The following is an 8,213-nucleotide window of genomic DNA, read 5'->3' as shown; positions in this document are numbered from 1 at the left end:
CAATTGAGAAAAAAAAAGATTGAGAATGGAGGAACCATTTTCAGCCAATCATTTAATGAGCTTAAAAAACGCACGGTGACAAACTTGTAAATAATCAAAACACATTAATAAGCGGTGGCAAATTTGTAAATAACCCAAAAACATTAAACGGTTAGGGCACTTCAGTAATATCACCATACGTCAAATCTCAACAGAAACACATCATTTCCCTCTTTGATAACCCATAACACGAAAACCATTTTCAGAAACATCGATAAGAAGAAAACCATTTGAAGAAGCATCGATAAGAAGAAAACCATTTGCAGAAGAAAAATGTCTTTGGATGATAACATGAACGAGACCATTTCATCACTCTTGACAATGAAAGGTATCGACGTTTTTTCTCGAATTTTTAACGATTTCTAATCATTTCTAAAAATTATCACTTCATTACTTGAATTTTTCATAATCTTCGTTTATTATTACTTGATTTAGAACTAAAAATATTGTTTTTACACTGTTCATTCTTCAAAAATAGGTTGTTTACTTCAATTTTTTGTGATAATCGTTCATTCTCGTAACCCTCATTCGTTATTACTTGATTTACTTGAAATTTTTTTAAGAATCATCCATTATTAGTTGATATATATACGATTTTACATCATCTCTTCATTTTTCATACTTATTCAAAACTATTCTGTCAAAATATAAACGTTACTTCACATTTCGCTTAGTTTTCCCTAATATTAACTACTCACACTTACAGAAACAACACCAACAGTGAAGCATACATATAAACGAAAAACAAGAACAAATCAAAAAGGTAGAACTGATTAACTTATATGAGATTTTACTTAAAAACACAACAAAAAATGAACATACTGAAGATAATTTTGTTTTGATATGTTTTGTTTACTTCTGAACACAAGCAAAACTAATATTCAAATGTGAATACAACAAAAATGACTTATATATGTTCTATTCACATATGAATATAACAAAACATATTGATATGTGAATAAAAAAATGTGAATATATATGTTTTATTCAAATATTCAGTTGTGAATATGTTTTGTTATATTCACGTATGAATAGAACATAACTTGCTGTCATACATACATTATTCAAATGTGAATACAACAAAAATGACTTATATATGTTCTATTCACATATGAATATAACAAAAAAAATATTCATATGTCAATAAAAAAATGTGAATATATATGTTTTATTCAAATATTCATTTATGAACATGTATGTTATATTCACATATGAATAGAACATAACTTGCTGTCATACATACATTATTCAAATGTGAATACAACAAAAATGACTTATATATATATTCTATTCACATATGAATATAACAAAACATATTCATATGGGAATAAAAAAATGTGAATATATATATATATATATATATATATGTTTTATTCAAATATTTATTTGTGAATATGTATGTTATATTCACATATGAATAGAACACAACTTCCTGTCATACATACATTATTCAAATGTGAATACAACAAAAATGACTTATATATGCTCTATTCACATATGAATATATAACAAAACATATTCATATGTGAATAAAAAAATGTGAATATATATGTTTTATTCAAATATTCATTTGTGAATATGTTTTGTTATATTCACATATGAATATAACAAAACATATTGATATGTGAATAAAAAAATGTGAATATATATGTTTTATTCAAATATTCATTTGTGAATATGTTTTCTTATATTCACATATGAATAGAACATAACTTGCTGTCATACATACATTATTCAAATCTGAATACAACAAAAATGACTTATATATGTTCTATTCACATATGAATATAACAAAAAATATTCATATGTCAATAAAAAAAATGTGAATATATATGTTTTATTCAAATATTCATTTCTGAACATGTATGTTATATTTACATATGAATAGAATATAACTAGCTGTCATACATACATTATTCAAATGTGAATACAACAAAAATGACTTATATATGTTCTATTCATATATGAATATAACAAAACATATTCATATGCAAATAAAAAAATATGAATATATATGTTTTATTCTAATATTCATTTGTGAATATCAAACTCATTTATCTTCTACTTACTATTGAATGAAGGTAAGAACACTAACATTTCCGATAAAGATTCACCAACAATGAGAGAAACAAGATCAATGCACAAAAATCAAAAAGGTATAAAATACATATCATATCTTTTAAATGAATATTCTATATTCGTTTATGAATATAATATATTTTCTTTGTAAAATGTATTTCAAAATTATTTATCTTCTACTCACTAATTCATGAAGGTAAGAAGATTTGTACTTCTGATAAAGACCCCACAACAATGATAGAAACAGATTTGAAGAGGAAAAATGCGAAACGTACAAAATTCCTATCATATCTAATATATTCATATATGAATAAAATTGTATATCTTAATTAGATTTTTTTAATAAATAAATATTAATAAATTAACGAGCATATATCATATTCATATATCAATAACTTATTCAAATATTATATGTTTTCATTTCCCATATAAAAAAGAAACAAAAACACCAAAGAAAATAAAGCATCAAAGCATAAAAAGTCCATCAAAAAGGAAAACTCCTGAAAAACAAGAACTACATGATTCAGACTCTGATTTTGAAAGTAGTCGTCCATCAAAAAAGGCAAAAAAAAAGGAGTCACCAATCAAGAAACAAAAGAAACCAGTGGTAAAGGAATTTTACTCAATGAAAAACATATGTTCACCAGAGTCATTACTATCTATAATCCTTGGGTTGAGCAAAAACAAAAAGAATGTGTAAGATCTATGGGTTTTGGAGCTTTATTAAAAGTGAAAATCACAGATATACCACTGAAGCTGGGATTTTATGTTCTTCAAAAATTTGATTATGATAGAATGGTGATAGATATTGAAGGAAAGGAACTGAAAGTAACAACAGAGTCTGTTCATGACATGTTAGGCATACCAATTGGTGGAACCATACTTACACAACTGGATCAATGGCCTAAGGATGATACAAGTTATGGTGAATGGAAGCAACAATTTAAAAAAGATTCAATCATCCGACTGAGTGCAATAAAAAATGTTATTGTTTCTACCACACAAGCTGATTTCAATTTCCAATTGAACTTCTTAGTTCTTTTTGTCAACACATTTTGCGAGTCAACATCAATGGGAAGATGCAACTTGTTTCCTTTGAGTTATATTTCAAGAAAAACAGATATCAGCAACATAGATCGGTGCAGCTATGTTTTGGACTGTCTTGTCAGAACAAAGAACTCATACATACCATACTCAGATACCAGCTCCTTTGTTGGACCTTCAGCTTTCTTGGTGGTAAGTTATTATAATGTTTATACTTAATTTTTAATAATATTTATTATTCATAAACTAATAGCACATATTCATATATGATTAATAAAAATATACTTGTTCACACGTTATGCTTTACATTACTTATTCATATATGAATAAGTAAAAACTAATATTTACTTGTTCATATATGAATATCAATTAGTTATCATTTGTGCAGTTGTTCTACGCTGATAACATCCGCTCAAAAGCTTTAACGGTAACACGTAAACGTCCAACAATTTGTTATTGTAGTTCAGAGAAGATTAGATATCGAGAGACATTTGAACAAGAAAAAGGTAGATTTGGACTTGGAGAATTAAATGAAGAATTTGTTAATGAACAAGATGAAGGAGAGACAGATCTCGAAGACAGTGATTCTGATAAAGATGAAGATCATTCTGTTGAGGTAATTAGTTTGAACAATAATATATGATTACATTAAATTCTAATCATACTTCTTTTTTATTACATAGACATATGAATCCAAAAATATCTAAAATGCTTAATAGTTTTGAGAGGATGAAGGAAAAGCTGAATTCAAAGCTCAATGATGCGATAACAAAGTTCCCTGAAAAGGAAAGTTTTAGGATTTTCAAAGAAAAGATGACAAATACAATTGTTGAAGAAAAAACTGAAAGCACAACACTTTTTGAATTTCCAAGTAATGAAACTGGAGTTGAAGGTATCAATTTGACACCAATAATGGGTCAAAAAACAAATGATCAAAAAGAAAATGAAGACGATGAAGGAAATTGTGAAGAAGAAAATGATAATGATGGAAGTCAACCTGAAGTGGATTACTTGCTTGATTCAAATGAAGCAGAGAATGAAGGAATAAAGAATGATGGAGATAAGAATAAAAAAGAAGGTGAAACTGAAGTAAAAGAGAAAGAAGGGAAGAACAATGAAAATGACAATGATGAAGAGAAAAAAGATGATGATGCTGAAGAAACAAATAATCATGAAGAGACTATTCAACAAACTGAAAATGAAAATTTGTTGGATAAAGTTGTTGAAAACATTGTGGATAATGTCCTTGGAGTTGGAATTTCAAGTTTAAATAGTCAAGAAGATGAAATCTGGAATGACCCTGAAATGAAAACTATTTTGGATAATATTGATATAGGTAAATTTTGTCTTACTTTTATTTTAAAAAAAATATAAAAATATTAATAAACAATAACAATTTTGTTTATTAAATTTTGACCAGGGTCACCAATGAGTAGAAGTAAAAGTAATAGTCTTGCAGAAAAGGAAAAATCAAAAGGTGTACATGAAGAAGGAAAAGAAGTTGAAAAAACGAACGGAGATGATACAGGTAAATGAATGATTTAAAATATATTACAATATTTATATTGATTTTTTTAATAACATTGTTTATTCATAAGTGAATAATACACTATATAAATGAGTAAAAAATAAAAAATATTCATATATGATGTATATGTTTCAGGCAAGGAAAACTCTGAACATACAAATAAACAAGGAGCAGAAGCTAAGAACACGAAAGATGGAGGTGAAGATAAACAAACAGAAATTGAGAAAAGAAATGCAGAAGATAAAGGTAAATAGTTGAATCACTAATAAATGAATATAATAAATTTTATTATTCACAAATAAATAACACAATATACAAAAAAATAAAAAAATATGATATTACTTATTCATAAATAATGATATGCATTACTTATTCATAAATGAATACATTACTTATTCACAAATGGATAACTTAATCAAATTTCTTTATCTTTCAGGAAAGAAAAAGTCAGAAAATGAAAACAATGAAGGACAAAAAGCTGACAAAACAAAAGGGAATGAAGGAGGTAACAATTTGGAAAAACATTTCAAAATATAAAAATAATATTATAATTAACTTACAACTATTTACATGATAAATCTTCTGGCATGCATATACTCATCCAAGTTTTAGTCTAGGTCTCAGTCAAGATTCAGATCAAACTTCAAGTAAAAAATCTAATGAATCTTCACCAAAAAAACCACTTACAAAGAAACAAATCAAAGACCACAATCAGAAAGTTGTTATCAGATTAGCAAACAAAAACATTCTTAATCCAAAACCAATCTCTGTAGCAATTCCTACTGAAGTAGAACCATCAAAGCATGATCTGGATGAACCAAGAGAGAAGAAGCTTGCCGATGCTTTCAAATCACCTTTCAAATGCAGAATAATAGACACAAAACCTAAACTGACACATCAGGAGAGTATTGTCTGTGAGTGGTTGTTCAACTTGCAAGGGAATACATCGTAAGTTACTTTATTTTATAGACATTTATATATGATTATTATATAGATAATAATGTATGACATTTTGATTATATATTTGCAGAGATGTGGTTGTCCAGACAAAATATGGTCAGGTAACAGAAAGAGCAGTTATGGAAAGTCTATATGCAAGCACAAAGATTTTTGGAGAAGTTTTAGACACTTGGGCTGATTTACTTAACCACCAAGAAATGGAAAGGGATTTTGGAAATTCACCATACAGACTCTTCTTGAAAGTTGCAGTTTCTGTAAGTTTATGTTCTAACCTTAATTTCTTCTTTATTGATAAATGAATACACCAATATGATGTATTCATTTATGAATATTATATTTTTTTACAACTAAAATTCACATATGATTATACCAATATGATGTATTCTTTAATATAATTATGTATATTCAACTAAAATTCACATATCATTATGTATTCATCTTTGAATAAAAAAATCAAAAATAAATATATTTAGTATATACTTATGATTATTATACCAACATGATGTATTCATTTATGATTAACAATTTACTAATCCTTTAAAATTATATTGGTTACAGACTGCTTATCTAACTTCAACATTGTCTGATGAAAGAAAGTATGAAAAATTCAAGGAGAACTTTCATGACAGTACCGATGGGTACAAAAAAATCTTGAACATAAAAGATATTGACATGGTATGTTAATTAAACTTTTTTTTTATATATATTTTATCAACAAAATACTTACCATTATATACCTAAAAACAGGTATTCTTTCCAGTTGTTAGAAGTGCTCACATTTTTGTGATTGTCTTCAACTTAAAGAAACCATCAATTGAAATTCTGGACAACAGTGCAGTTGAGGGGGATTATGAAGGGAAATACGGAGTACTATTGAAACCTTTGGTATGTACGGAATTCACAACAACATAAAAGAACCAATTTATTACATATCTAACTTTTATTTTATTTAATGATCAGAAAAATTTGTTTGTGAGATACTTTAAAGAAATAAACCATCCAAGAGCAAATGCAATCTCAAAAGAAAGTATCATACCCCAACGACTTGAAATGCCATGGAGAACAGTTAAACACAAAGTTGATTGTGGGGTCTTTGCAATGAGACATATGGAGACCTATATGGGACAACCACTCTCAAAGTGGAAACCAGGTCTTCATAAAGAAAGTGCAGTTCAACAAACTACTTTAGAGAAGCTCAGGCAAAGGTATGCACACCGAATGCTAACTTCTGAAATTAACATGTTGAAGGATAAAGTGTTGGATCTTGCTGAAAAATATCAAAAAGTTGAATTCAAAGTGCGTACTGATCATGCATATAAGGCTATGAAAACAATTCAAAAAAGGTTAAAAGAATATTGATGATTGCTTGTGATGAAGTGTGATGCTATAGAACAGTTTGTGTTGAAGATGAATGAATTTGAAGTACAAGTTTTAGATGGTTTGTTAAATGTTATTGAACATCGTTTAAATAGTTTGTGAAATGCTTATGAACAGGTTTTATAATCTTGTGATGAATGATTATGTAATAGAAACAAGTTTGCTTATTTCTGTCATTTTTTTATATTCAAATATTTTCAAAGTTTATTTCTGCTTATTCATAAATGAATACGAATATGATATATTTATTTATGATTAAGTTAGTAGTAATATGTCAGTATAACAAATTTAATATATGAATATAAGAAATTTCAGATATGAATATAACTTATTTATTAGTAGAAACAAGTTAGCTTATTTCTGTCATTTTTTTATATTCAAATATTTTCAAATTTTATTTCTGTTTATTCATAAATGAATACGAATATGATATATTCATTTATGATTATATTCAAAGTAATATGTTAGTATAACAAAGTTCAGATATTAACATAAAAAAGTTCACATATGAATATAACTTATTTATTAGTATAACAAATTTCACATATTTATATTCATTTATATTAGTTTACATACAACTTCAACATCTGTCTTGATTTTCAATCCCGCAGATGTATAATCACTCTCACTCTCAAATTCCTTCAACATCATCTGTTGTTTCTCATCAAACAAAGCCAATTTCTTTTTGTCATCTTACATATTTGTATTCATTTATGAATATAACTTATTTATTACTATATGAATATAACAAACTTCATATATGAATATACATATTTGTATTCATTTATGGTATATACATTTCTCAATTTTATTTTAGTTTAATCATAATTGAACACAAACATGTTATATTCATTTACCTTTAATATGTAAATAATAACATCTTCAATGATAAATGAATCCACATATTATTGATATGGTAAATTATTCATTTATGAATAATTTACCATATCAATATAACTTATTTTATAGTAATTTAAAAAACAAATATCAACATATCAATTTACCGTATCAATATAAATGTGTATTATTCATACATGAATATTATTGTTTATTGTTTTTATCTGCATATATTCATAAATGAATAAAACCAAAAAAATAAAAATAAAAACTAAAAAATCCCTAACTGTCTTTTGCTGATTTAGCAGCTCCAACTCTTTCTGGACAAGTACGTAAATTGTGTGGAACT

This window comes from Lactuca virosa, chromosome 4 (genome assembly GCF_052849685.1).
Source record: "Lactuca virosa cultivar CGN04683 chromosome 4, Lactuca_virosa_CGN04683_v6, whole genome shotgun sequence".
Taxonomy (NCBI): domain Eukaryota; kingdom Viridiplantae; phylum Streptophyta; class Magnoliopsida; order Asterales; family Asteraceae; genus Lactuca; species Lactuca virosa.
This window is presented reverse-complemented; position numbering follows the sequence as displayed.